This window comes from Somniosus microcephalus, chromosome 21, assembly GCF_052327205.1.
Source record: "Somniosus microcephalus isolate GS21.2 chromosome 21, FLI_Smic_1.0, whole genome shotgun sequence".
Taxonomy (NCBI): Eukaryota; Metazoa; Chordata; class Chondrichthyes; order Squaliformes; family Somniosidae; genus Somniosus; species Somniosus microcephalus.
Genome location: NC_141007.1, coordinates 8932393 through 8953795, shown reverse-complemented (window position 1 = coordinate 8953795; position 21403 = coordinate 8932393). Strand labels below are relative to the sequence as shown.

Sequence of the window (21403 nt, the reverse complement as noted above, 5' to 3'; positions counted from 1 at the left end):
CCCCAGGTGAGGGAGCAGGCCAAAACATGGTTTGACCCCAATAACCCCCGTTCCACGGAAGAGTTAGTACTAGATCAGCTCACGATAGGTTACAGGAACAGCAGGAGTAAGGAAGTGCCTCCCCCGAAGGGAAAGGTGCATGAAGCGAGGCCTGCAGCTCCTGGTAAAAGAGAATGGCATCAGGAGGGGAATCGCCCTCCCCAAGCCCAGAGTAGTTGTTACGGGTGTGGGAAGGAAGGTCACTGGCGCCGGGACTGTAAAAATCCCTGGAAGGATTTAAAGGGAAAAGCTCCCTCAGCACCAGCCCAAAACCAAACCGTAGCTCCTGCCCCAGCACCAGGAGCTGGTGCAGTTGTGGATCCCGCTGCGATTGAATCGATTTTAGAGACAATGCGGTCTCTGATGATTTCGCAGGGGAAAATAGCTGTCACCACCGGCCTTGTCGTTCCCGTAACCCCGAGAGTTGTGCCCAATTGACTAGAGCCAGCGCAGCCTGTCGACCTGTGTCCTCTAGAAAGACATGCACAGGAAGAGACCTCCTGTAAAATGGAGGAATACCTGCGGTGCCAGGTTGCGGAGGCTAAGTTAGTTGAGCAGGTTTTAAGGGAGGAGAACGCCAGGTTAACAGCGAGGGCTGGCAGTTTAGAGGGTCAGCTAAGGGTTTTTAAAATGGTTCATGACCAGTGTAAACTGTTTAAGCCAGGTGCAAAAGAACCAGCAGGGAAAGCCAGGTCTGAGAGTAAAAGCAATAAGCCTGAGGCAAGTAAAGAGTCACAGACCACACAAGCTGGCGTTGCAGCCTGCTTGAGGGGAGGAGCCATCCCGCCCACCTGGGAGGCTTCCCCGATGGCCTGGGACTCGGACGAGGAGGGACCCGAACAGCAAGGTCCCGCCCTCGACACGATTCTGGAGGAGGAGGAGTCGGAGGACGGAGGTTCCGCCCTCGACTCGAGCGTGGGGGAGGTAGAAATTGGGGGCAGAGATCCTCCACCTGTAAGGACAGGTGGGGAGGAGCCGTCTGCCACAGACCCAATTCCCGAAGGGGCGGAGCCTGAGGGGAGGGAGCCGAAGCCCACAGTCGTGGAAGAGCCACGGGCTGTGAGAGCCAAAGTCCCACCCAAAGGTCCACTCGCCAAGGGAGCCTGCCCAAATCCCAAAGGGGCGGAGCCTGAGGGAAGGGAGCCGAAGCCTACTGTCATGGAAGAGCCACGGGCTGCGAGAGCTGAGGTCCCACCCGAAGGCCCACTTGCTAAGGGAGCCACGCCCAAAGTACCTTCTCGCAGGTCAGCCCGAACGCCTCAGCCTGTAAAGTCTTGGCCCGAGTCACCCACTCCCAGTAGACGCCGACTTCAGAAAGCCCAGGAAAGACACGATTCCCATTCAGCAGCAGCGACAAGCTGCGGGGGATCAAAGCCGAAGGTCAGTGCAGCCCCGCCACAGGGGGCGGAACGCTGCAGCCCTCACAGGAATTAGGTAGGCCGCCCGAAGGAGGGCGGCGCTGTACATAAGTTTAGGTAATGATAAGTTAAGCTAAGTAATTTTTAATGTTGATTTAAGGCATGTAAAGTTTAAGATGATGGGATGTTCTAGAAGGTAGTTCTCGAAGTCTGCCCAGTATGTGTGTGTGTTTGGAAGCAGGGTCAGGGGACCCGGGCGTCCGTTTAATTAGGCCAGCACCTATTGGGAGCCTGGCTACATCATCTTGTCGATTACAGAAACCAGGAATACAATGGAAAGGATTCTCGTGGTGCTCGCGGCGATCGGGTGCGGGCTGGCCTACCGAGGCCGCACCAAGGACGTCATCGTGTTCGGGTGCTCCGGGGACACAGCCCCCATCGCGACGGATGGGACGGGGAAGCGAGAGGTTGAGGAAACCGCCACCTACTTCCACCAAGGGAGATGGCCAGGATGGCTGGGGTCGAATTCTACAGAATACTCCAGCAAATCCGGGTTTGCCTACCAAGAGACTTCGTTAATGTGCCCTCGAGTGAGGATCATTGCACCCAGAGTCAGCGTTACCGTGGGAAAGAGGATCTGTTTGGTGTGTAATGGGAACGTACCGCTAAGTAGATGGTGGTGGCTCCAAAAACTGGGAAAGAATATGAAGAACTCTACAATCGAGTGGGAGCGACTGGGTAATAATACCCATCGGACAATTACAGGGACTTACGGACCATTACGTGTGTGTTGGGACAAATGGTGGGAACCAGATGAAGGGATATATGTCTGTATGTGGGGTTCGAAGCGCGTTTGCCCCAAAGGCATATCCATCTTTTTCCAGAGGCAGTGGCAAGATGAAGGGAAAGGGATGAGGTGGGACGTCAGCACCCGGGCGTGTGGAGCCCCATTCTCCCCGATTCTGGTAAACGCCACTGAACTCATCACCTGCCCACGCAAGCCCCTGCCCACGATTCCGGTAGCACTAGCCCAGAAGGAAGGGTGCCCCACCACCACAAAGGGACCCGGGAACGGGTTACTATTGGTACCCACCGGTCAGATGCTGTACCAAGGGGTACACTACGCGGTGGCCTCAGTGATTTTAAACCTCACTGAGGTACGATTGCCGGAGTGGTGTCCCAAGGAAACGGAGCAATTGTACCAGGTTCTGTTAACCAGGATGTTCAGACAATTTTATGAATTTGACTTTGCCGACATCGACAAAGCCAAATTGTACACCACACCACAGGAAGTTTTGGATCGGGTAGGAAGGCAAAGAAGGGGTACTGTAAATGACATTTTCACTGCTTTTAGTACCGGGACATCTGTTGTCAACGCTCTAGACAACATGGAGCTGCAGACACAGGTTAATGGTCTAAAGGCCCAGTTAAAGAACATACTGACAAACGAAAATAAGGTAGTGGGCTCTGAGCTACATGAGGACCAGGCCATGACACTACAACTTAAAAGAGATTATCGCTGAGCTGGAGAAGCACGCTAGAACGGTAAATGCACTCATTAGAGAGGATCGGAATGCGTCCGATCAGGCAGCACAGAACGAGGCTTGTGTGCTATACGGGGCGTGGTTACTGGGCGAGGGCCGCAGTAATCTGGAGGATTTAAAACAAGGTTTGGTCCCGTCCTGGATCAGCAATAAGCACTTGCAAGCGCTCCACCCTTTTGAGAACGCATTAAGTCCATGCCAGCTCAGACTAGCTGCAGAGGCGTACCCAGTCCCAGTGGACTGTGGACGCTCGAATCACACTATCATGGGAATAGTGGTGAGGATGCCGGTGTTGGGTCCCACAGCAAAACCCGCCCCGGTATACAGGGTGGAGAACATTGGAGTCATTCAGGGGGGTGTGCACATTCGTTACGCAGTGGTCCCGCCTTATGTCATCAGATGGGAGCGTACGATGACAGGCACTGACCTCTCGGGGTGTCGAAGCCGGGGAGCACACATCATCCTGTGTCCCCAGCACTTGAATGCCTTTTTAAAACCACAGTGCGGGTTCAGAGCCGCTAGCGCGAAGCCGGTAAATTGCACCATGGAGGCAATGGCAAAAGACCATGTGCCCCCACAGGTGGCATATATCGGAGGTGGGACATACTGTGTTACCACTGCAGCGCCTCACTACCAACACGGACAGCACGGGTGGTGTCCGGTCAGTGACAGCAGTTTCTGTTTCAAACCCAGGGCTGAAGTTCAAGTGGCACAACAGCGAATTGTCCCCATTCCTGTACCTTCCACTGTTCACCTCACTGTAAAAGAGAATTTCACAGATTTCCAGCGATTCGTCGCGCATTTTGGTTATGTCATGCCCCCTCTCCCCGAACACCTCACCAAGATTTTAAAAGCCGTAATAGTTTCACAGAAGCATTTTTACACACTAGAGCAGAAGACATTGGAGATAGGGAAAGACATATTGGACATAGTCACCCCACCATGGTGGGACCTGTTCACTAATATAGAGATCCCGCTCTGGATTAGAATAGCATCCCACATCCTAGTAGTGTGTCAGGTTTTGATTGTAATATATTTACTGTTCGTGCATTGCAAGAGAGGCAAACGCCTCCAGAGGCACGAGAACACAGGGGAATGGAGAGAACGCTATGTACGAGTGGGTGAAGAGACCCCCGCTTAGACTGCTATGTATTAAAGGATAAAGCGTCCCTCCACTCTTGGTTTTGGTTACTATATGATTTAAGTGTATGGATACTGTTGTGATGTAACCGTTGATTGGTTTTCTAATTTTTGATTAACAAAATGTGTATGCAGGTGGTGTAAAGGGTGTCGGCCCCTTTCACATCTGAAAGAAGAATGTGTTATAGTTTAAGGTAGTACTGCCTATGGTTGTCCAACTGTACACAATGTAATTTCTGAAATGGGAACTGCATGTGTCGTGGGGGTTATAGGTAGTTAATTACCAGGAATGTTTGGATGTGGGGAATCAGGGAAAATTTGCTCACCAAGGATTATTGATACTTTAAGCAAGCTATCAGTATCACAGGAGGGACTGTAAGATTCGCGAAATTTTCATGAGTAATCACGCAAGAAGTTAGGGTTAATAAAACAGCTTTATTGACCAAAAAGAAGCTTGTACAGAGAAACCTTTGATAAAAGGGCACACAAAATGGCCGCCAGACCTCGTGACCAGCTTCTGGGACCATTTTAATTTCTGTTACTGCAAGCCAGACAGGCTTGTGGATTGAGGACATTAAAAGCCCGCGAAAACCATTTTCGGGAAACCGAAACTCATGGAACTGAGTATACATATTGATTAGATTATAAGTACAGGACAGATTTGGGTAGCAGGATGAGGCCCATCAAGAAATGGGCAGACAATTGAATGAACACTTTAACCCATTTACTGTACAAAGGAAAAGCCGTTTAACAGCCATCAAGGGCCATCTCCAGACCGATCAATATACAAGCCGAGTTACGGTGACAAAGCAAAGACATTATCGGCCCAGGAAGGCCAGTTCAGCTATCACCGACTCCCGTTATGAAGACAAAACACCCCTGCAGAGAGTTCTGCCTGCCGAAATTATTACAAAGACAGGACTATGATTTGGCGGGAGATAAGAATGTTCCAAAAAGGTATAACTGTGGATTGAAAAAGTCCATCAGTACGTTTTCACTTCGCTTCACTTGATGCTTCACTTCACGATTCACTACGTTTCACTTCGAGCTTCACTTCGGCTTCACTTCTTGGACGCTTCAAAAACGCTTCGGGACAGACTCCATCGGAACCAAGCAGCATTTCAGTTCGGACCGTGTTCGGTGTTCGGGCAGGCAAGGCCCGGCGACGACGAGGGTGGCCCGGGTACTTTGGTCGGGAGATCATCGACGACCCAGGCCGAAGAAGAAGACACCCTCAGAAGGACAATCATTATGACTGTATAAGAGGACACTCAGGGCCCGGCACTCCAGTGTCTCAACATCACATCGGTAATGGATTCACCCATGTGCATCCACTTCTTAAAGTCACGTTGGTAACGGATCCATCCGTGGCGAGCGCTCACCAAGGCTGCATCGACTGCCTCATCGCAGGAGAACCAAGAGGAAAACAAGCTGCGCCAGAACTTTCCAAACCCACGTGACGACGGAAAGCTGTGCCAAAAGGCTGCAAAACCCCTGTTTCGCGATTCTTAAAGTGGTGAGCATGATCCCGAGTTCCTCAAATCGAAACTTAGTTAGGTCTAGGGGAGGGGGTTAAGGGTAGTTGTAATGTGTTACCCCTTTTACGATGTGCCGTGTGTTCCCCATTTCCATAGAGTTAAGTTTATAGATGTGTGCATGCTTGTAGTTGCTTTAATCTGTGCATATGACATGTATTTTATAATGTTGCAAACTGTTCAATAAAGGCATCCATTTCGTGCTATTCGACCTGGTCTATTGAGTTTTTCTGCACTACAGCTCCCTGCACCTAAGTCCAAGGTCGAGAACCGTAGGGGCGAGTGGGTCGAACCACTCACGGGTAATTATTGCAAGAAGCCTGGCAGGAGACCAGAGCGAGCAAGAGAAACCCCCTACATCTGTCCAGGCCTGACAGAATTTTATATGTTTCGATGAGATCCCCTCTCAATTTTCTAAACTCCAGTGAGTATAAGTCCAATCGACACAATCTCTCCTCATACGTCATTCCTGCCATCCCAGATATCAGCCTGGTGAATCTTCGCTGCACTCCTTCCATGGCAAGAACATCCTTCCTCAGATAAGGCGGCCAAAACTGCACACAATACTCAAGGTGCGGTCTCACCAAGGCCCTGTACAACTGCAGCAAGACATCCTTGTTCCTGTACTCGACCCCTCTTGCTACGAAGGCCAACATACCATTTCCCTTCTTAACCGCCTGCTGCACCTGCATGCTTACTTTCAGCGACTGGTGCACAACACCACCCAGGTCTCTTTGCACTTCCCCTTCTCCCAATCTATTGCCATTCAAAAAATAATCTGCCTTGCTGTTTTTGCCACCAAAGTGGATAACCTCACATTTATCCACGTTATAGTGCATTTGCCATGTTTCTGCCCAATCACCCAACCTGTCCAAATCGTACTGGAGTTTCACGACATCCTCCTCACAGCATACCCTCCCACCCAGCTTTGTGTCGTCTGCAAATTTGGAGATATTACATCCAATTCCCTCGTCCAGATCATTAATATATATTGTGAACAGCTGGGGTCCTAGGACCGATCCTTGCGGTACCCCACTAGTCACTGCCTGCCACTCGGAAATGACCCGTTTATTCCAACTCTTTGCTTTCTGTCTGCCAACCAGTTCTCTATCCAAGACAATACCTTGCCCCCAATCCCATGTGCCTTAATTTTGCACGCTAATCTCTTATGCTAGACCGGGAGGGGGAGTAAAGGGTGCGGGGAGTGAGCAGGACTGGGGTGTGTTGTGTCGGGGTGTCGGATATCAGGAGGAGTGTGTAGTGTGGATATTTTGAAGCACATATGGGGGGGGGGGAAATTTGGTTGCTTTGCACCTCCCGTTAGTACCCTAAGAGGGCGCAAAGCAACTAGCGCCTGGGCACGGCGATGTTTGTGCCGATCGCGAAATTGACCAGAGATTTGGCGGCGGCGCTAAACACTACCGCCACAATCTCCTGCACCCGCAGATCGTGACATCAGTCGAGTGTGCAATGCCCCGGTAGCGCCACGCCCTGGACCGGATATTGAGTGGCGCCCCCTGCCTTTCCGCCTGTCGCTAGCAACGACAAGTAGAGGGGAACGTTTTGTAGTCGGGAAGGGACTGGGGGTGCGCTATTTAAAGGCGGCCGCTTCCTGAATTTTTTTTGTTGGTGACATTTTTGCACCACGCATTGAGAGAGAGAGACTTCTGGAGAGATTCAACGCTGTGTGAAGGAGTCTTGGGAACTGAGCAGCACTTTGCAGTTCATTTTGATTTGCCCTTCCTTGTATCGATTTAGAGTCTGTGGGGGCTGCACTCTGAGCTCTTTCCTTGGTCCTCTCCATTGTTCTTTCCAGCAGATTTGATGTACAGGTCACTCCAGGCCGAGATTGAAGGCTGCAATGAGCAGGATGTGGATGGAGAGCAAGATCGACCCTCCCCTTTAAGAACTGGCCGGCGCCAGTGTGTGTGTTCCATTGCTGACTGACATCACATGAGCTTCGCCAGCGCCTGATTTAGCGCTCCAATCACCTCCAGGGGGGATAGAAGCCAAGTTTGCAGTCGGAGGCGATAATTAACGCCAGGCGCTAAACTTTGCGCCCAGCTGATAATTGCGCCCCAAACAGGGCGATACCGAATTTCTCCCCCATGGTGTTTAGGAGCGGAGGATTAACTGGTCAGGGTTGACTTTTGTGGAGTTAAGAGAAGGGTGTCGAGTTGGCTTTTGGGGATAGGCGGGACAGGGAAGTTCAGACAAAATGATCAAGCACTTGAAGAAAACAGTGAAATGTTAGACACAAACTGCATTTATTACTCATTGTATATTTATTTAACAGGCTGAAACTTGCAGTATTTTTGACACAAGGCCAGTGATGTTGCTTCCAAACACAGTGTCGGTACGTGTTACTGACAGAGCCTGGAGGGTTCAGCACCAGCAGGGACTAGATGAGAGACATTCTCGTATCTGTCACCGTGGTGCATTATCCCTCCTCATCCTCTTCAACCTGCTGGGAGCATTTGACATGATGGACGACACCGTCGTCCTCCACCGCTCAGCCACTGAAACACTCCAGCAAGCCTTTGTCACCTCCAGTCTCGACTATTCCAATTGTCCCCTGGTTAGCTTCCCATCCTCCACTCTCCGTAAACTTATAAATCTTAGCTGCCTGTATCCGACTTGACCAATTCCCACTCTCCCTTCACCCCAGTGCTCACTGACCCACATTGGCACCCGGTCTCCCACCCCCATAAATTTAAAATTCTCGTCCTCGTGTTCAAATTGCCCCAAGACCTCTCCCATCCCTATCTCTGATCTCTATAACTCCACTCCCCACTCCAGCCTCTCCATTCCTCGGACTCTTGCCTATTGCTCACCCCCTACTCCCTTCACCCCACCATTGGTGGCCGTGCCTTCAGCTGCCTGGGCCCTAAGCTCTGGAATTCCCTCCCTAAACCTCTCTCTCTCTCTTTTGTTGGCTCTTAACACCCACCTCTTTGACCAAGCCTTTGGTCACCTGTCCTAATATCTCCTTCTTTGCCTCGGTGTCTGTTTATCCTCGCACTTCCTCTAACTTTTCCTCTGAAGCCCCTCGGGACGTTTTTCTCCGTTAAATGTCTTTCTCTCTCAGTGCGAGCTGTCGTTGCTGATTCTACTGCAGGTGTGTCTGAGGAAGGAAAGGAATCAAAGGCAGCGAGCCACTGAGCTCTGGTAGGAGAGTTGTAACTGGTGTAGAAGAGTAGGCAGCAGGCTGTCAAGTAACGCCAGGCCTTCCCACGAACACCGCAGCCCCCTGGAGAGAAACGAGAAACAGAAATCAAGCCTGAAACTGGCAGGAAGGTGCGCCTCCGTCCTACTGCAGACCAATGTAGTGCCAAGTTACGGGGCTCACACACAAACCAGTCTGAACCTACGCACACATTTCACGGAGCACCTCCCAGCCAGCAGACAGAGAAGACTCAGCCCTATCAGGCAGGGCTGGGTTTGAACCCATGTCACAGAGGTGGAGGACAGCGTGAAAGCCCCTTTTACCACCTGGTGCCCCTCGTCCTATATTGGTTACTGTTTAAAGCGCCTTGTTCCCGTTTCCAGGAAGTGACTCTATTAGGTTGCTGCCCCTCGTAAACAATAACTATCCAAACCCCTCGATTCGTTTGCTGCTTTGTGACATATATAGATCGAAAATATTCTCCCAAATCAGTGATGTAACTCCCAAGAGCATCCACGAGTGGGGAAACCTGGCTGGTTCTTCTCCACCCTCCCAGCTCAAGCACACTGTCACCCTCCTGAGAGCAGCCGATCACCGCCTGCTAACGTGGGCAGGGTCGATACACGGCGGCCAAGCAACAGTTCAGGAATCTCGGAAGGAGCGGCAGTTTCCACAGAATGTAGAAAGACTTGCCGGCAGGTTCGGAGGTTACTCCTTGTCATGGCCCCCAAACGCTGCGTTTCTTTCTCTGGGCAGGCTGTGCCATCCCATAATAACCAGTGATAAAACCGAGATCAGTTTTTATTTCTACGGGTGAAAGACTCCCTTCTCAGTGGTTTTAAGGGACCCAGGAACATCGAATCCAGTTCCAAGTGCGCCTGAGCCCACAGCCTGAAACTGCAACTAATTTGGGAGTAATTTCGCCAGTCTTATCGGCAAAGGCTGCTGTGGGAAATTGAACTATATCACACTGGCGAGGTAGGATGCACTCGACTGAGGCTGATGTTAATGGGTATAGGTAGGGCAGTGTAGAGGGAGCTTTACTCGGTATCTAACCCATGCTATACCTGCCCTGGGAGTGTTTGATGGGACAGTGTAGAGGGAGCTTTACTCTGTATCTAACCCGTGCTGTACCTGCCCTGGGAGTATTTGATGGGACAGTGTAGAGGGAGCTTTACTCTGTATCTAACCCGTGCTGTACCTACCCTGGGAGTGTTTGATGGGACAGTGTAGAGGGAGCTTTACTCTGTATCTAACCCGTGCTGTACCTGCCCTGGGAGTATTTGATGGGACAGTGTAGAGGGAGCTTTACTCTGTATCTAACCCGTGCTGTACCGGCCCTGGGAGTGTTTGATGGGACAGTGTAGAGGGAGCTTTACTCTGTATCTAACCCGTGCTGTACCTACCCTGGGAGTGTTTGATGGGACAGTGTAGAGGGAGCTTTACTCGGTATCTAACCCGTGCTGTACCTGCCCTGGGAGTGTTGCTGGGACAGTGTAGAGGGAGCTTTACTCTGTATCTAACCCGTGCTGTACCTGCCCTGGGAGTGTTTGATGGGGACAGTGTAGAGGGAGCTTTACTCTGTATCTAACCCGTGCTGTACCTGCCCCGGGAGTGTTTGATGGGACAGTGTAGAGGGAGATTTACTCTGTATCTAACTTGTGCTGAACCTACCCTGGGAGTGTTTGATGGGACAGTGTAGAGGGAGCTTTACTCTGTATCTAACTTGTGCTGAACCTACCCTGGGAGTGTTTGATGGGACAGTGTAGAGGGAGCTTTACTCTGTATCTAACCCGTGCTGTACCTGCCCTGGGAGTGTTTGATGGGACAGTGTAGAGGGAGCTTTACTCTGTATCTAACCCATGCTGTACCTGCCCTGGGAGTGTTTGATGGGACAGTGTAGAGGGAGCTTTACTCTGTATCTAACTTGTGCTGAACCTACCCTGGGAGTGTTTGATGGGACAGTGTAGAGGGAGCTTTACTCTGTATCTAACCCGTGCTGTACCTGCCCTGGGAGTGTTTGATGGGACAGTGTAGAGGGAGCTTTACTCTGTATCTAACCCTGTGCTGTACCTGCCCTGGGAGTGTATGATGGGACAGTGTAGAGGGAGCTTTACTCTGTATCTAACCCGTGCTGTACCTGCCCTGGGAGTGTTTGATGGGACAGTGTAGAGGGAGCTTTACTCTGTATCTAACCCCGTGCTGTACCTGCCCTGGGAGTGTTTGATGGGACAGTGTAGAGGGAGCTTTACTCTGTATCTAACCCGTGCTGTACCTGCCCTGGGAGTGTTTGATGGGACAGTGTAGAGGGAGCTTTACTCTGTATCTAACCCGTGCTGTACCTGCCCTGGGAGTGTTTGATGGGACAGTGTAGAGGGAGCTTTACTCTGTATCTAACCCGTGCTGTACCTGCCCTGGGAGTGTTTGATGGGACAGTGTAGAGGGAGCTTTACTCTGTATCTAACCCGTGCTGTACCTGCCCTGGGAGTGTTTGATGGGACAGTGTAGAGGGAGCTTTACTCTGTATCTAACCCGTGCTGTACCTGCCCTGGGAGTGTTTGATGGGACAGTGTAGAGGGAGCTTTACTCTGTATCTAACCCGTGCTGAACCTACCCTGGGAGTGTTTGATGGGACAGTGTAGAGGGAGCTTTACTCTGTATCTAACCCGTGCTGAACCTACCCTGGGAGTGTTTGATGGGACAGTGTAGAGGGAGCTTTACTCTGTATCTAACCCGTGCTGTACCTGCCCTGGGAGTGTTTGATGGGACAGTGTAGAGGGAGCTTTACTCTGTATCACAATTCAGAGGCGAATAAGCCAAGGGTCCTGCACTGATCACTCTCTGCTGGAAAGTGCCATATAATCTCTGTCTCGGATATTCTGCCTCACTGTTGAACATCCCACCAATACTCACCGTCTGCACCACCCATGAAGAATGACCGCTTGAGGTGAAATACAGAGAGTCGGCAATGTCTGTGGGACTGCATTCTGACAGAGAGCCAGCTCCAAGCAGAAGGGACAGGGAGCAAAACAAATTGCACAGAAAAAATAACCGTCAAGATTAGCAGAGAAAGCAGCAGCGATTACCTGTCATCCAGGACAAGCAGCTGCTCCTCCAGGTAGTGCTCCACCTCAGGAGAATCCCCCAGTGCCTCCTGTAGACTGAAGCCAGTCGAACACTGCAGCCAGAGCTGGCAAACAGAAGCTTTTCAAAATGAGTCATTGCTGAAGAGGGAGCAGCAGGCTGATCCCACACACATCGCTTTCAATCGACCCCACCGTCTCCAACACCCCCAACTACCCTCCTCCTCCCCACATCCACCCCCCAACTACCCTCCTCCTCCCCACATCCACCCCCCCAACTACCCTCCTCCTCCCCAAATCCACCCCCCAACTACCCTCCCCCCCACATCCACCCCCCCAACTACCCTCCTCCTCCCCACATCCACCCCCCCAACTACCCTCCTCCCCACATCCACCCCCCAACTACCCTCCTCCCCACATCCACCCCCCAACTACCCTCCTCCCCACATCCACCCCCCAACTACCCTCCCCCCCACATCCACCCCCCCAACTACCCTCCTCCTCCCCACATCCACCCCCCCAACTACCCTCCTCCTCCCCACATCCACCCCCCCAACTACCCTCCTCCTCCCCACATCCACCCCCCCAACTACCCTCCTCCTCCCCACATCCACCCCCCCAACTACCCTCCTCCTCCCCAAATCCACCCCCCAACTACCCACATCCACCCCCCCAACTACCCTCCTCCTCCCCACATCCACCCCCCCAACTACCCTCCTCCTCCCCAAATCCACCCCCCAACTACCCTCCTCCTCCCCACATCCACCCCCCCAACTACCCTCCTCCTCCCCAAATCCACCCCCCCAACTACCCTCCTCCCCACATCCACCCCCCAACTACCCTCCTCCTCCCCACATCCACCCCCCCAACTACCCTCCTCCCCACATCCACCCCCCAACTACCCTCCTCCTCCCCACATCCACCCCCCAACTACCCTCCTCCTCCCCACATCCACCCCCCAACTACCCTCCTCCTCCCCACATCCACCCCCCCAACTACCCTCCTCCCCACATCCACCCCCCCAACTACCCCCTCCTCCCCACATCCACCCCCCCAACTACCCTCCTCCCCACATCCATCCCCCCAACTACCCTCCTCCACCCCACATCCACCGCCCCCAACTACCCTCCCCTCCCCACATCCACCCTCCCAACTACCCTCCTCCCCACATCCACCCCCCCAACCCTCCTCCTCCCCACATCCACCCCCCAACTACCCTCCTCCCCACATCCACCCCCCCAACTACCCTCCTCCCCACATCCACCCCCCCAACTACCCTCCTCCCCACATCCACCCCCCAACTACCCTCCTCCTCACCACATCCACCCCCCCAACTACCCTCCCCCCACATCCACCCCCCAACACCCCTCCTCCCCACACCCACCCCCCCAACTACCCTCCTCCTCCCCACATCCACCCCCCCAACTACCCTCCTCCTCCCCACATCCACCCCCCCAACTACCCTCCTCCCCACATCCACCCCCCAACTACCCTCCTCCTCCCCACATCCACCCCCCCAACTACCCTCCTCCCCACATCCACCCCCCCAACTACCCACCTCCTCCCCACATCCACCCCCCAACTACCCTCCTCCTCCCCACATCCACCCCCCCAACTACCCTCCTCCTCCCCACATCCACCCCCCCAACTACCCTCCTTCTCCCCACATCCACCCCCCCAACTACACTCCTCCCCACATCCACCCCCCCAACACCCCCTCCCCACATCCACCCCCCCAACACACCCTCCCCACATCCACCCCCCCAACTACCCTCCTCCCCACATCCACCCCCCCAACTACACTCCTCCCCACATCCACCTCCCCCAACTACCCTCCTCCCCACATCCACCCCCCCAACTACCCTCCTCCTCCCCACATCCACCCCCCAACTACCCTCCTCCTCCCCACATCCACCCCCTCAACTACCCTCCTCTCCCCACATCCACCCCAACTACCCTCCTCCTCCCCACATCCACCCCCCAACTACCCTCCTCCCCACATCCAACCCCCCAACTACCCTCCTCCTCCCCACATCCACCCCCCCAACTACCCTCCTCCTCCCCACATCCACCCCCCAACTACCCTCCTCCCCACATCCAACCCCCCAACTACCCTCCTCCTCCCCACATCCACCCCCCCAACTACCCTCCTCCTCCCCACATCCACCCCTCAACTACCCTCCTTCTCCCCACATCCACCCCCCCAACTACCCTCCTCCTCCCCACATCCACCCCCCAACTACCCTCCTCCCCACATCCACCCCCCAACTACCCTCCTTCTCCCCACATCCACCCCCCAACTACCCTCCTCCTCCCCACATCCACACCCCCAACTACCCACCTTCTCCCCACATCCACCCCCCCCAACTACCCTCCTCCTCCCCACATCCACCCCCCAACTACCCTCCTCCCCACATCCACCCCCCAACTACCCTCCTTCTCCCCACATCCACCCCCCCAACTACCCTCCTTCTCCCCACATCCACCCCCCAACTACCCTCCTCCTCCCCACATCCACCCCCCAACTACCCTCCTTCTCCCCACATCCACCCCCCCAACTACCCTCCTCCTCCCCACATCCACCCCCCCAACTACCCTCCTCCCCACATCCACCCCCCCAACTACCCTCCTCCCCACATCCACCCCCCAACTACCCTCCTCCCCACATCCACCCCCCCAACTACCCTCCTCCTCCCCACACCCACCCCCCCAACTACCCTCCTCCCCACATCCACCCCCCCAACTACCATCCTCCCCACATCCACCCCAACTACCCTCCTCCTCCCCACATCCACCCCCCCAACTACCCTCCTTCTCCCCACATCCACCCCCCCAACTTCCCTCCTTCTCCCCACATCCACCCCCCCAACTACCCTCCTCCCCACATCCACCCCCCCAACTACCCTCCTTCTCCCCACATCCACCCCCCCAACTTCCCTCCTTCTCCCCACATCCACCCCCCCAACTACCCTCCTCCCCACATCCACCCCCCAACTACCCTCCTCCTCCCCACATCCACCCCCCCAACTACCCTCCTCCTCCCCACATCCACCCCCCAACTACCCTCCTCCTCCCCACATCCACCCCCCAACTACCCTCCTCCTCCCCACATCCACCCCCCCAACTACCCTCCTCCTCCCCACATCCACCCCCCCAACTACCCTCCTCCTCCCCACATCCACCCCCCAACTACCCTCCTCCCCACATCCACCCCCCCAACTACCCTCCTCGTCCCCACATCCACCCCCCCAACTACCCTCCTCCCCACATCCACCCCCCCAACTACCCTCCTCCTCCCCACATCCACCCCCTCAACTACCCTCCTCCTCACCACATCCACCCCCCCAACTACCCTCCTTCTCCCCACATCCACCCCCCCAACTACCCTCCTCCCCACATCCACCCCCCCAACTACCCTCCTCCTCCCCACATCCACCCCCCCAACTACCCTCCTCCTCCCCACATCCACCCCCCCAACTACCCTCCTCCTCCCCACATCCACCCCCCCAACTACCCTCCTCCCCACGTCACCCCCCAACTACCCTCCTCCTCCCCACATCCACCCCCGCAACTACCCTCCTCCCCACGTCACCCCCCCAACTACCCTCCTCCTCCCCACATCCACCCCCCCAACTACCCTCCTCCCCACGTCACCCCCCCAACTACCCTCCTCGTCCCCACATCCACCCCCCCAACTACCCTCCTCCCCACATCCACCCCCGCAACTACCCTCCTCCTCCCCACATCCACCCCCCCAACTACCCTCCTCCTCCCCACATCCATCCCCCCAACTACCCTCCTCCTCCCCACATCCACCCCCCCAACTACCCTCCTCCCCACATCCATCCCCCCAACTACCCTCCTTCTCCCCACATCCACCCCCGCAACTACCCTCCTTCTCCCCACATCCACCCCCCAACTACCCTCCTCCCCACATCCACCCCCCCAACTACCCTCCTCCTCCCCACATCCACCCCCCCAACTACCCACCTTCTCCCCACATCCACCCCCCAACTACCCTCCTCCTCCCCACATCCACCCCCCAACTACCCTCCTCCCCACATCCAATTCAATTCAATTCGCTTTATTGGCATGATGACAAGGTACATCTTATGTTGCCAAAGCATCGAAAAACATTCATGTTGCACACAAAAATACAGATCTATCCATACAGTGTATAAAAACAGATATATCCCTGAGTGCATAAATATACATTCATATAATTTGTATGTACTCTTTTCTTATATTTAGTGGTTGTCCCTCTGTTTATGGCAAGCTGTAACATAGTGTGCCGCTAAGGTTACACAATTTCTCTCTTCCCCTAGTAGGTATGGGAGTTTTTGGTCGTCATTCAAATTTCTGAATTCCGGGCATATTTTTGTGAATTTTGGGTAGAAATTCTCCCTTATGCCCTGATATTTTCTACAAGCTGTGAGGAAGTGCATCTCTGTCTCCACCACTCCCTGACTGCAGTGAGAGCATATCCTGTCCTCTCTTGGTAGCCGGGTCTGCCTGTGTCTACCTTTTTCGATCGCCAGGCTATGTTCACGAAGTCTGTACATTGTCAAGGTTTTTCTCAGTTTGCTATCCTTTACCATGGTCAGGTAATCAGCCATGTTGTATTGTCTGTTTAGGGCCAAGTAGCAATTGAGTTTGCTTTGGGTTTTTGTTGTTTCTGTCCAATATGATAGATATTTTTCCTTTTGCTTAGCGACGATTGTGTTGGGTCGAATTCTTTGTGTTACGCTGTCACTGTCCTGGGGCTGGTTATTGTTAGTAGTGTTAGTAGTTACTTCACTGAGTCCCAGGACTAGTTGACTGAGGGTATTCTTCTTTATGGTCCTCTCTTGGCATTTCAGGGCTTCGTAATGATAGCATTGGGGGTTGCTCATTTCTAGGTGTTTCCAAAATTTGGTGGCTCTTTTTTGGATAGTGATTATTAATGGATATTGGCCTAGTTCTGCCCTGCATGCATTGTTTACGGTTTTCCTTTGAGTCCGGAGGATACTTTTACAGAATTCTGCATGTAGGATCTCAATTGGGTGTTTGTCCCATTTTGCAAATTCTTGTGTTATCGGTCCCCACACCTCACTGCCATAGAGTGCAATTGGTTCAATTACTGATTAAAAAATTTTGAGCCAAATGCTAATTGGGATTTCTATTTGGATTGATTTTTTAATGGCATAGAAAGCCCTTCTTGCTTTCTCTTTCAGTTCATTCACAGCCAGATGAAAATTTCCCGTAGAACTGATTTTTAAGCCGAAGTATGTGTAGTTAGTGGTTTGTTCAATTTTGGTTGTTCCTAGTGTGAAATTTATTTTGGGTCCCTGATGTCTGGATCTTTGCTGGAACACAAGGACTTTGTTTTTTTGGGGATTTATTGTCAGGGCCCAGGTCTGGCAGAACGACTCCAGCAGATCCAGGTTCTGCTGTAGACCCTCCTTAGTTGGTGACAGCAGAACCAGGTCATCTGCATAGAGGAGGAATTTAACCTTGGATTCATATAGGGTGAGGCCGGGTGCTGTAGATTGTTCAAGTAGTTTTGCCAGTTCATTCATGTAAATATTAAAGAGTGTCGGTGAGATGGGCGAGCCCTGCGTCACCCCCCGCCCTTGTGGGAAGTATTTTGTTTGATTGTCTCCAATTTTAACTGCACATTTATTGTTTGTATACATTGATTTAATTACATCATATGTTTTTCCCCCTACCCTGCTTTCGATAAGTTTCAGGAATAAACCGTCGTGCCACATGGAATCGAAAGCCTTCTGGAAATCTACTAAGCATGCGTAGATTTTGCTTTTGTTTTGATGAACGTGTTTGTCAATTAGGGTCTGTAGGGTGAAGATATGATCTGATGTTCTATAGTTTGGCAGGAATCCAATTTGGCTTTTACTCAAGACATTGTGCTCCTCAAGGAAGTTTATAAGTCTTTTGTTTATGATACTACAGAATACCTTCCCCAGGTTACTGTTTACACAGATGCTTCGATAGTTATTTGGGTCGACTCTGTCCCCACTTTTGTATATGGGCGTTATGAGTCCTTTGTTCCAGATATCAGGGAAGTAACCGACACTCAGAACCAAGTTGAAGAGTTTTAGGATAGCCAGTTTCATTTTATCGTGTGTGTGTTTAATCATCTCGCTTAGTATGCCGTCTGCACCGCAAGCTTTTCCTGGTCGCAGGTCCTTGAGTTTTTCAACTAGTTCTTTTTCTGTTATTATGGAGTCTAGCGGGTTTTGGTTATCTTTTATGGCCATTTCGAGCTTTTCCAGTTTTTTGCATATTTGGTGTTGCTCTGGGCTTAGTGTGTTTTTCTGGTATAATTTTTCAAAGTGGTTTTCCCATGTGTCTCCATTTTGAATGGCCAATTCGTCGTGTTGTTTTTTGTGTAATGTATTCCAGTTGTCCCAGAAACAATTGGAATCAATGGATTCCTCAATGGAGCTGAGTCTATTCTTAATATACTGCTCTTTTTTGGTTCTGAGTGTGTTTCTGTATTGTGTTAGTGTCTGACAATAAGTAAGGCGTAATTCCTCGTTTTCTGGCTGTCTGTGTTTTTGGTTTGATATTTTTCTAAGTTTTTTCCTCATGTTGTGGCAATCTGGGACAAACCATTTTTCATAGTTTTTTGTTTTGGGTTTGTTCTTGTGAGCTTTCAAGTTTGACCTTGTTGCCAAATTATCAAAAATATTGTTTAGGTTATTCACTGCCCGGTTAACGCCTTCTTTATTGTGAGTGTATATGTAATCCAGAAAGGTGTCCAACAGAGCTTGAGTTGATTCATTGCTAATTGCTTTCTGGTATTTTTCCGTGCTGTTTTTGGCCCATCTGTACGATTTTTTGGTGTTGTACAGCTTACTGGGTTGTGTTTCTGTGTTGGTTGTTTCTGTCTTTTTAAGATACATAGTAATTTGACTGTGGTCTGACAGTGTTGTTTTGGTTTGACTGTGAATGCTCTGAAAGAGGATGGGTCTCAATCCGTCCCCCCCAACTACCCTCCTCCCCACATCCACCCCCCCAACTACCCCCCTCCCCACATCCACCCCCCCAACTACCCTCCTTCTCCCCACATCCACCCCCTGAACTACCCTCCTCCTCCCCACATCCACCCCCCGAACTACCCTCCTTCTCCCCACATCCACTCCCCCAACTACCCTCCTTCTCCCCACATCCACCCCCCAACTACCCTCCTCCTCCCCACATCCACCCCCCCAACTACCCTCCTCCTCCCCACATCCACCCCCCCAACTACCCTCCTCCCCACATCCACCCCAACTACCCTCCTACACCCCACATCCACCCCCCCAACTACCCTCCTCCCCACATCCACCCCAACTACCCTCCTCCTCCCCACATCCACCCCCCGAACAACCCTCCTTCTCCCCACATCCACCCCCCAACTACCCTCCTCCCCACATCCACCCCAACTACCCTCCTTCTCCCCACATCCACCCCCCAACTACCCTCCTCCCCACATCCACCCCCCGAACTACCCTCCTTCTCCCCACATCCACCCCCCAACTACCCTCCTCCCCACATCCACCCCCCCAACTACCCTCCTTCTCCCCACATCCACCCCCCCAACTACCCTCCTCCTCCCCACATCCACCCCCCCAACTACCCTCCTCCCCACATCCACCCCCCAACTACCCTCCTCCTCCCCACATCCACCCCCCAACTACCCTCCTCCTCCCCACATCCACCCCCCAACTACCCTCCTCCTCCCCACATCCACCCGCCCAACTACCCTCCTCCCCACATCCACCCCCCCAACTACCCTCCTCCTCCCCACATCCACCCCCCCAACTACCCTCCTCCCCACATCCATCCCCCCAACTACCCTCCTCCTCCCCACATCCACCGCCCCCAACTACCCTCCTCCTCCCCACATCCACCCTCCCAACTACCCTCCTCCCCACATCCACCCCCCCAACCCTCCTCCTCCCCACATCCACCCCCCAACTACCCTCCTCCCCACATCCACCCCCCCAACTACCCTCCTCCCCACATCCACCCCCCCAACTACCCTCCTCCCCACATCCACCCCCCAACTACCCTCCTCCCCACATCCACCCCCCCAACTACCCTCCTCCCCACATCCACCCCCCAACTACCCTCCTCCCCACACCCACCCCAACTACCCTCCTCCTCCCCACATCCACCCCCCCAACTACCCTCCTCCTCCCCACATCCACCCCCCCAACTACCCTCCTCCCCACATCCACCCCCCAACTACCCTCCTCCTCCCCACATCCACCCCCCCAACTACCCTCCTCCCCACATCCACCCCCCCAACTACCCTCCTCCTCCCCACATCCACCTCCCCAACTACCCTCCTCCTCCCCACATCCACCCCCCCAACTACCCTCCTCCTCCCCACATCCACCCCCCCAACTACCCTCCTTCTCCCCACATCCACCCCCCCAACTACACTCCTCCCCACATCCACCCCCCCAACTACCCTCCTTCTCCCCACATCCACCCCCCCAACTACACTCCTCCCCACATCCACCCCCCCAACTACCCTCCTCCCCACATCCACCCCCCCAACTACACTCCTCCCCACATCCACCTCCCCAACTACCCTCCTCCCCACATCCACCCCCCCAACTACCCTCCTCCTCCCACATCCACCCCCCAACTACCCTCCTCCTCCCCACATCCACCCCCTCAACTACCCTCCTTCTCCCCACATCCACCCCCCCAACTACCCTCCTCCTCCCCACATCCACCCCCCAACTACCCTCCTCCCCACATCCAACCCCCCAACTACCCTCCTCCTCCCCACATCCACCCCCCCAACTACCCTCCTCCTCCCCACATCCACCCCCCAACTACCCTCCTCCCCACATCCACCCCCCCAACTACCCTCCTCCCCACATCCAGCCCCCAACTACCCTCCTCCTCCCCACATCCACCCCCCCAACTACCCTCCTTCTCCCCACATCCACCCCCCCAACTACCCTCCTCCTCCCCACATCCACCCCCCAACTACCCTCCTCCCCACATCCACCCCCCCAACTACCCTCCTCCCCACATCCACCCCCCCAACTACCCTCCTCCTCCCCACACCCACCCCCCCAACTACCCTCCTCCCCACATCCACCCCCCCAACTACCATCCTCCCCACATCCACCCCCCCAACTACCCTCCTCCTCCCCACATCCACCCCCCCAACTACCCTCCTTCTCCCCACATCCACCCCCCCAACTTCCCTCCTTCTCCCCACATCCACCCCCCAACTACCCTCCTCCCCACATCCACCCCCCCAACTACCCTCCTTCTCCCCACATCCACCCCCCCAACTTCCCTCCTTCTCCCCACATCCACCCCCCCAACTACCCTCCTCCCCACATCCACCCCCCAACTACCCTCCTCCTCCCCACATCCACCCCCCCAACTACCCTCCTCCTCCCCACATCCACCCCCCAACTACCCTCCTCCTCCCCACATCCACCCCCCAACTACCCTCCTCCTCCCCACATCCACCCCCCCAACTACCCTCCTCCTCCCCACATCCACCCCCCCAACTACCCCT

At 53.9% G+C, this 21403-nt stretch overlaps 1 long non-coding RNA gene across 1 annotated transcript; it reads right to left on the bottom strand.

Moving 5' to 3' along the window:
* Positions 1-7864: 7864 nt before the first annotated feature.
* LOC147102580 (uncharacterized) lies at positions 7865-12049 on the bottom strand. Its single transcript, XR_015073028.1, has 2 exons — positions 11869-12049; positions 7865-8866 (listed from the first exon to the last, which is right to left on the bottom strand). It is a non-coding gene; the product is annotated as an uncharacterized LOC147102580 (long non-coding RNA).
* Between the last annotated feature and the right edge of the window lie 9354 nt (positions 12050-21403).